Below are 9,628 nucleotides of genomic sequence, written 5' to 3' on the forward strand. Positions count from 1 at the left end.
GGGGCACCTGGGTGGCTCAGTTGTTAAGGGGCTGCCTTTGGCTCAGGTAATGATCCCAGCGTCCTGGGACGGGTCCGGCTCCTTGCTCAGCAGGGAGCCTGCTTCTCCCTCTGCCCCTCTCCCCCATCCCGCCCGTCTCTCTGCTCTCTGACAACTAAATAAAAAATCTATTTAAAAATAAATAAATAAAATAAAATCACTATTTTGTATATCTGAAACTAAAGTAACACTGAGTGTCAATTAAGAAAAAGAGTTCCTGGGGGCACCTGGGTGGCGCAGTCGGTTAAGCATCTGCCTTCGGCTCAGGTCATGATTCCGGGGTCCTGGGATCGAGCCCCGCATTGGGCTCCCTGCTCAGTGGGAAGCCTGCTTCTCCCTCTCCCACTCCCCCTGCTTGTGTTTCCTCTCTCGCTGTGTCTCTATCAAATAAATAAAATCTTTAAAAAAAAAAAAAAAAAAAGAAAAAGTTCCTGGGGTGCCTGGGTGGCTCAGATGGTTTAAGTATTTGCCTTTGGCTCAGGTCATGATCTCCAGGTCCTGCGATCAAGCCCTATGAGCCCCCACGTTAGGCTGACAGGGAGTCCACTTCTCCCTCTCTTTCTGCCTCTCCCCCCTGCTCATGCTCACACTCGCTCGTGCGCTCTCTCTCTCCCTCTCTCTCAAATGAATAAAATCTTTAAAAAAGAAAATTTCCTCTCTTGTTTGAACTCTCCTAAATACCATGGAAAGTCTCCGAAGCACAACAAGCTGCCATGTAAATGATTTTTGCATTCTTCACAAGTAGGGAAGGAAGGTCTGGGAGGAAAAAGACTTTTTTTTTTTTTTTTACTTTATTTTGTTTTGCTTTGTTTTTAATAGGTTCCATGCATAGTGTGGAGCCCAACGTGGGGCTTGAACTCACCACCCTGAGATCAAGACCTGAGCTGAGCTCAAGAGTTGGACACTTAACCATATAAGCCACCCAGGTGCCCCCATCTTAACTGTGAAAGCCTTCATGCACAGTGTAGCTCAATAAATATTTGTTAAATGAATAATGAACACAAAAACATCTTTAAATTGTTTTAGCCTTGTTACAGGTTTCACAAGCCTTTATTAAATGTCTTATGTTTCTGACTCTAAGCTTTGTGTACTTGTCTTGTGTTTATGTACTTCAAGCTTTGAAGAGTTCTAGAAGATAAACCCTTTCCTTCAAGCAGCTTACATTTGAGAATATTAAAAAATTGAGCACTTTGCTTAAAAACCAATGAATAAAATGTGACTTAGAGTACTAAAAGTTAAAAATATAAGCACTGATAAGAAATAATCAGAGTAGGGGCGCCTGGGTGGCTCAGATGGTTAAGCGTCTGCCTTCGGCTCAGGTCATGATCCCAGAGTCCTGGGATCGAGCCCCGCATCGGGCTCCCTGCTCAGCGAAAAGGTGCTTCTCCCTCTCCCACTCCCCCTGCTTGTGTTCCCTCTCTCGCTGTGTCTCTCTCTGTCAAATAAATAAAATCTTTAAAAAAAAAAAAAAAAAGAAAAAGAAATAATCAGAGTAAACTTTACTTGAATGAGTAAGAGTCACTGGCACTGGTATCAAAGATCTGACTTCTGGAACCCTCAGTACTAATCTCTAACTGCAACATGACCCTAGGCAATCCACTAGACCTCTCTAAATCCAATTTTATCATAAGCAAAATGACAGTACTACCAATGCAGTCTATATCTAGCCCAACTTTAAAATCAGACAATGTTTGTGAAAAGCAATTTTTTTTAAATAATAAAGCTATACAAGTATGTCTGAGATGGATCTGAAAAGAAATAACAAACAGAATGATTATGCCAGGGTGAGGAAGATAGGAGAGAGTCTTGGGGGGAGGGGGAGGGGGTGGGGGGGAAAAAGGAGAAATCAAAATGATAAAGTGGGGCAACAAGCCAAAAACAGGAAACATGTGTAGCTGTTTATTTCACCTTGTAAAGAGAGGTAATTAAACCAGGCTTTAACCATGATTTTAACACAAACTTAAACAAAAGCCTCAGTTTACAAAAACCTAAATGCTTACAGCACTTGAGCCTCACAACTCTATGAGACAATTGGTATTAGTTTTATTCCTTATTTTAATATGTGAAATCTGAAGTGAAGAGGTACAGTTAAGGTTACACATTTGTAAGTACCTAGGCCAAGACACCAATACCCTGCCTCCTAAATCAAATGCTTCCTTACTGCAGACCTGAAATGCTGGTCAAGGCCTCTAAAACAAAGGCGACCTGTGTGCTCTGGGTAACGTTCAACGGCACCTCGAGCAGAAGGCTTAATGTCTGTCTGTCTCTCTCTCTCCCACCATCGCATGCTCCGCCTAACTTTTCCTCCTTTTTTTCAGACTACTCAACAAATCCGTAGAGTTTTACATATACTGACCTATGCAGTAGACAGGATACATTACCATGCCCATTTTCCACTTAAAAAAAAAGACAAAAACAAAACATCACAACTCAGGGAGTTAAACGTGTTCCTCCATGGATGGTCACTGAGAAGCCAAAAATTAAATCAAAATCTTCTGGCTCCAAAGCACACGTTCTTTCCACTCTACCATACGACTTTTTTCAACCTTTCTACTTTTCCTCTCTTTCGCCTCTTTCCCTGCGTAAGCCTCAGGGCTGCCACTGGCACCTAAGAACACCGCCAAGAACAACCAGCAAGGTAAGAAACGAGACTGCTTACCTCTTAAATCACAGGAATGGAGAAGCGGACGAAAAGGTACCGTAGTGTTTGGGTCTGGAACATGTCTCCAGACTTTGCAGCCAAAACGACTATAATAACTAAAGTTTAGGGATCATTACAAACCCAGTCTCCAAAGACAGCTTAAAAAAACAGCCCGTAAAGGTGCATCTAAACCAAAGCCTTTAGTTGGACACCGTGGTTCCCTAAACTGCACACACGTTTCGCTCGCCTACTGCTGATGTAAAGTCGGGGGCTAGAAAGAGACACAATCAGCTCTTCTGGTTGCGAATTTCCCCTCTTTCCAACCCAAAAGTTTGCTCAATGGACCTCCGGCCTAAAAGACAATGCTCCCAAGAAGTTGTTACTGTGTTCAGTGTTCGCGCAGGGAACCGCAGCCCCAGCCTCCCGAGAGCTGGAAGACAAGCTCGGCCCTCGGGAGGAGGCGGTCCCGAGGAACAACAGGCCGGGGCTCCGCTCCCCTCACCCGGCGGCCGCAGCCCCTACCTGAGCGAGGAGGGCCGCCCCACGCGACCGGCCGCCGCCTCCCAGCGCCTCCACCTCGACCAGCCGCCCACGCCCGCGTGGCCACCGCTTCCTGCTCCTCGTCAGCGCCCCCGCCTGCCCGCACGCACGCCCAGCGCAGCCCCGCCAGGTCGGGGTCTCGGCACTGGCGGCGGCGGCGGCGGCGGCGGCGGCTGAGGCGGCGCGACTCGGCCGGGGGCTCCGCCCGCCACTTCCTGATCAGGCTACTAGGAGCTCAGTCCCGGCAGGCACCGCGGCGCCCCCGCCGCCGAGAGCGCGCGTGCGTCGTCACGTGCCCCGCCAAAAGTCTAGCAGGAGGGGACTCAGCCAGCTGGGGCGTCCCGCATTTCTATGACAACGGGGCGGAGGGGGGAAGGGCGGAGAATGAGACTCAGGTAGGAAGAAAGTAGCCGTTACTACAATGGAAAAAACCTTTCCTTTGCAGAAGTTTAAAGCGGCCAGATCCTCCTCCAGGTGTTTGGTACTTTACTTCAAATGCTAGTCACCAGCACCTGAACTTCAAAGGACATTGTCCCAGCTCTCTCTTTTACAAGTCAGGAAACAACAGGCCCGGTGAAGCTAAATGACTTGCTCAAGACCGCAAGGCTAGCAAAGGCAAATACGGACGTGGAGCCCAGCTTAAATTCCCAACCACCACACCTGTGAACTTCCTTGGACAAGGATTTAGAATTCAGAAGCAACATAAAGAGATAGGATAAAGCCACGACAAAGATAACTGGCGTTGCCCACAGCCTTCGAGGTATTGGAGTGTGTCAATTCCCTGTCCTTTCCTCACTCTTAAAACCTGAGGTGGCCGCAAAGCCAGTGCTCAGCTATTCTGCAGCTATTTAATTACTTAGTACTGATTAGTCAAGTTATTTAACCTGTGCCTCAGTTTTCGCATCTGAGATATGAGAATAGTAATTGTACTACCATACAGGGTACTTGCATTGGACTGACGTGAAGACTAAATGAAATAATACATAAATTTTTATCCAAAACTTGGAAATAAAGCCAAAAGATGGTTGAGGTGTGGCTCTTTGAAATTAGTTTCATTCTAGAGGATTTTCTTTCTTTTTTTTTTCTAGAGGGTTTTCTAATAAACTCACTTGTTCATCTGACACCCTCAGGAAATTTAACTTTGCTGGAATATTACAACCCAGTAAACTCAGAGTTTGGTTAAAAAAAAAAAATGATGAGGTGTAATGGAGAGAAGGAGCCGGCAGCAAGTGAAAAAAAATTATCCCTAAAGTTAAAATTACCTTGTCCTGAGAAACATGAGCCAGTTTTGTATCAGTTTATTAATTTGTATGTCATCGTTCCTTTCCCCAATTATTATATAAAGCCTAGTTTCTCATATCCTCTTGGAACCAGTTCCATCATTCTGCTGGCTCTTTATTAATGAGTGAGAGGTTTAATATACAAATAGGACAATGGCTAGACCATATGTAATAATAAAACACTGACCCACATAAGAAACCAGCCTCTGCAGCAATTAGCTCAAGATGGTCAAGATTTGCTCAAAGGCTGCCAACTTCCCCCACCCAACACACACATATACTCACACATGGTTGTTCATTCGTATCAGGACCAGCTAGAGAAAACCAAATACATATGCTCCCCAAACCAATCACACTTCTGGTGGTTCCACCTCCAGCTTCCTCTACCAACAACCTTTAATCGGAACCATGGGGCGCGTGGGTGGCTCAATTGGTTAAGCATCCCACTCTTGATTTCAGCTCAGGTCATGATCTCAGGGTCATGAGATTGTGAGATGGAGCCCCACGTCAGGCTCCACCCTCAGCAGGGAGTCTGCTTGGGACTCTCTCCCTCTCCCTCTGCCCACCCTATGTGTGCTCGTTCTCTCTCTTGCTCTCTCTCAAAGAAATAAATAAATCTAAAAAACAAGAGCCTACCAGAAGCATCCCCCTTTTTTTCATTATAAAGTTTTCCCCTCTCCCTAACTGCCTTTGAATCTCTACCAAACATAAGTGAAAATGGCTGACTCCCTTGCTATATAGTACATTCTATAGTCTTTCTCAAGGGAGTGGCCTTCGTTTATTTCCACTTGTGTTAAATAAAACTTTGACACCTACTCACTTTCTAGTCACTTGAGAATTATGAGTTTAACAATTAGAGAATCATGCTTTTACAGAACTAGATTTACCACATGGAAAGCACTCAGTGAACTGTTAAAAGATAAACTGAAGTACATTAAATTTTTGAAGAGTTTATTTGAGCAAACATTGATTCAAGTCAGACAACCCCAAACAGAAAATGGTTCAGAGTGTTCAGAAGCAAATCGAAAGAAGTATTTGAATAAGCAGTTACTCTATTTGGGAAAGCCTACTTAGTTTGTGATTAGTAGTTATTAAGTTTCATTTTCTCAGATTCAAGGTCATTGACTTTGGCTTAGGTTTCAGTTTGCTTATGTTGGTTACCAAGGCATTAGAGCCTCCTTAGTCTAACAGCCTCCTTGTTTAATTACTTTAACAAAATGCCCACAACTATTACTTTATTTCAATGTCTTCTCTCATTTCACCCAACTGGGACAGACACTGGACAGGTAAGCTTTCTAACACCAATATTAGAATATGTTATTTACAATTCAAACCCTCAAATATCATTGCCCCTTCTTTACCCAAATATTACCTGTTACTATCATTGCCCAACTTGAAACCCTCCCATACACATCCCAGCAAATGATTAATATATATAAATGTTGAATCTGGTCAACCAGTGGTATTACCACTGAATCTGGTCAACCAGTGGTATTACCTGTTGCCTGTGACTAGGTCATAACACGGAAAACAGTGACTGCATTCATTCAAGGCACTTTTCTGTGATATACTGTACTCTGATAGTACTCCTCAAGTGAAGACAAAAATCAGCTCCCAATTTGACCCATAATTAGGCCATTTTTGTGTTGGAAGTACTTACATATGGATACCACACTACAAATGAACTAAAAAAGGATTCTGTTTGCTTGCTGGTGATATTGACTATGATAACGACCACCTTAACCATTTCCAAACAGCATTAACCCAAATTAGCTTGAGTTCAGAGAATTCAAGATTTGGGGATAAACATATAGATTGTTATTCTACCTTCTCATCCTTATTACACAATGTAGACACCACCTGGATTGCTTCTGAGGCAGCCTTAAGCCAGGGCTTCGCGAAGACATAGGAATAGTATCCCATAGGGACACTTGGGTGGCTCAGTTGGTTAAGTGTCTGCCTTCAGCTCAGGTCATGATCCCAGGGTCCTGGGATCGAGTCCCGCATTGGGCTCCCTGCTCAGTGGGGATCCTGCTTCTCCCTCTGCCTGCAGCTCCCCCTGCTTGTGCTCTCTCTCTCTCTGATAAATAAATAAAATCTTTAAAAAAAAAAGTATCCCATAATGAGGTGAAGGACACAACTATTTATAGAGACATGGCTATTTGTGTAATATACTTGAAGTCTCCACAATGGATGCTTAAATAAATCTTTATAATAATTCAAATCACCTACATATTGGCAACCTCAGTACTTCCAGATCAGAAGGGTATAGCTAGTGTCAAAGTATATGAAGAATGATCCAAGCCACTAATACAATAGCAATGTATGTCTTATCTCATGAGTGATTATAACACCCTGCATACTCTTTGGTGGAAAGTATGGTGACTTCTTCAGGATTATGAGTTTAACAATTAGAGAATCATGCTTTTACAGAACAGAATATAATTTGTATATTTTATAAAACACTCTTCTGTTCTGACCTACCCAAACCCTCCTACCCCAATTCAATATAACCACAGGATTCCAATATATTGGATTAATTTTCTTTATGATTTTATTTGTGGTATATAACATAAAATTTGCCATTTCAACCATTTTAAAGCATACAACTTGGTAGAATTAATTACACTCACAATATAGTACAACCATTATCACTATTTCCAAAAATTTTCCTCACTCCAAACAGAAACTCTATACTCATTAAGCAATAACTCCCCATATCCTCGTCTCCCCAGCTCGGTAATTTCTAATCTACTTTCTATCTCTATGAATTTGCCCTAATTCTAGATATTTTATTTAAGTAGAATAATACAATATTTGTCTTTTAGTGTCTGGCTATTTCACTTGAGATGTTTTCTTTTTTTTAAGGTTTATTTATTTATTTATTTGAGAGAGGGAGAGAGTACACATGGGGGGACAGAGGGAGAGGGAGACAAGAAGACTCCCCACTGAGCCCCTGAGATCATGACCTGAGCTGAAATCAAGAGCTGGATGCTCCACCAACTGAGCCATCTAGGCGCTCCTTGATACAATGTTTTCAAGGCACATCCATGTTGTAGCATGTATCAGAACTTCATTCTTTTTTATGTAGTAGTTTAATTTTACATTTTATTTTTTTAGTTGCTTGGAAGAGGAAAACTACAGTAAGGCAAATTAATTTACTTCATTCTGCCATCAAATAACTGCCTTTTTTTTTTTTAGGAATAATAACTGCCTTTCAACTCCCCTCACCTGTTCATCTATCTCAACAAATGAAACAGATACCTAAATTCTCAAAATAGCCAAATTAGCAAGTTAGCTCAAAAAAGCAAATTAGCTTACATCCACACAAATCAAGAGTTAAAGTATTTTGCTCATCACCTGTCCTGAATTTCCCTAGCATTGACAGTCTCCGCTCCCTTAGAGCCTTTCCCCAGCCTTCTTGGGTAGCCTACCCAATCCTGTAAATATCTTTCCAGGACTCTGCTTCCTTCTCAAGCATTAATCCCGTAAAGAAGGAAAAGTCTTTTTTTTTCCCCCTCTACCCATCTAAGTTCTCAGGAAGGGGCCCTGTAATTAGACTAACAAAAGAGAGGTTAACAAAAGAAAAACAAACAGAAGTTTATTAGTGAGCATCACACATACACAGGGGAGTACCTGGAGATGAGTAATTCAAAGGGGTGGGTAGAACTTGAGCTTATTAGCTTTTTTTTTTTTAAGATTTTACTTTTAACTAGTTGCTACATCCAACGTGGGCCCCATTATTTAGCATTCTAACAAAACCAAAAAATAAAAAAACAAGGGGTGCCTGGCTGGCTCAGTCGGTTGAGCATGTGTCCCTTGATCTTAGGGTTATAGGGTTTGAGCCCCACATGGGGTATAGAGATTACTTAAAAATAAAATCTTTAAGAAAGATAGATAGATAGATAGATAGACAGATAGGTAGATGGATAGATAGATAAGTCTCCAATAACTAAATTTGTCCTTCCTGGTAGAGAGAGGAGGGAGAACACCTTTATAATTTATGTCCTACTTTTAGGCAAATAGAGAAGGGGCAGAAAGCTTGCTTATATCTGCTTCTCAATTATCTCCAGTTCAAAATAATCTTCATGCCAAAGTGGCATATTTTGTGGTGGCATATTCCGCTACCCTACAATCCTTGCTCTCACAAACTTTCTCCAAAAAGAAAACTTTTGCTATTGCCTCCATCTAGTAACTTTTACTCTGCAGGGGTTCAAATACTGGCCTTGGAGCCAGATAGAACTGGCCTGAATCGGGGTGCCTGGGTGGCTCAGTCATTAAGCATCTGCCTTCAGCTCAGGTCATGATCCCAGGGTCCTGGGATCAAGCCCCACATTGGGCTCCTTGCTAGGTGGGAAGCCTGCTTCTCCCTCTCCCACTTCCCCTGCTTGTGTTCCTTCTCTCGCTGTGTCTCTCTCTGTCAAATAAATAAATAAAATCTTTAAAAAAAAAAAAAAGAACTGGCCTGAATCTCTGCTCCACCACTTACTACTCCTATGACCTTGAGCCAGGACTTGATCTCTCTAATCCTCATTTGTAATGGAAAGGATTGTCTTAGTCAGTTTGGGCCACTATAACAAATTACCATAGACTGGGTGACTTGGCTTAAGCAACAAACATTTATTTCTCAAAGTTCTGGAGGCTGGAAAGTCCAAGATCAAGGTACCAGCAGATTTGGTATCTGGTGAGAGCCTGCTTCCTGGTTTGTTGATGGCTGTCTTCTTGCTATGTCCTCACATGGCAGAGAGCAGAGAGAGGGGGGTGAGAGGGTGACAGAGAAAAGAAGCAAGCAAGCAAGCTCCCTTCTGTCTCTTTCTCTAAATTTTTTTTTTAAGATTTTATTTATTTATTTACAGAGAGATAGAGCACAGCAGGCAGAGGGAGAAGCAGGCTTCCTGCCGGGGACCCTGGGATCATGACCTGAGCAGAAGGCAGACGCTTAACATCCGAGTCACCCAGGGGCCCCTTATGGTTGTACTTCTGTTAAAATGAATATGTGCACTCTCTCATATGGTCTTGACAGAAGCTCTGGGCTGAGCCACCCAGGCGGCCCCTTCTGTCTCTTTCTTTAAAGCACTAGTCCCATCCTAAGTGCTCCACCTTCTTAACCTAATTACCTCCCAAAACC

At 42.8% G+C, this 9,628-nt stretch overlaps 1 protein-coding gene across 2 annotated transcripts in view; it reads right to left on the reverse strand.

The window, feature by feature from the left end:
• The window catches only part of GTF2E2 (general transcription factor IIE subunit 2), a 66,758-nt gene extending 63,319 nt beyond the window's left edge, over nt 1–3,439 (reverse strand). Inside the window, exon 1 of one of the 2 annotated variants that reach the window (XM_081808600.1) lies at nt 3,203–3,434. The gene's annotated coding sequence lies outside the window, so the exon portion shown is untranslated. Of the gene's footprint in view, nt 1–3,202 lie in introns of both variants that reach the window. The other variant, XM_006731641.3, reaches the window with a different exon arrangement.
• Nucleotides 3,440–9,628: the final 6,189 nt, after the last annotated feature.

This window comes from Leptonychotes weddellii, chromosome 2 (assembly GCF_054177405.1).
Source record: "Leptonychotes weddellii isolate Sample4059 chromosome 2, ASM5417740v2, whole genome shotgun sequence".
Classification (NCBI taxonomy): domain Eukaryota; kingdom Metazoa; phylum Chordata; class Mammalia; order Carnivora; family Phocidae; genus Leptonychotes; species Leptonychotes weddellii.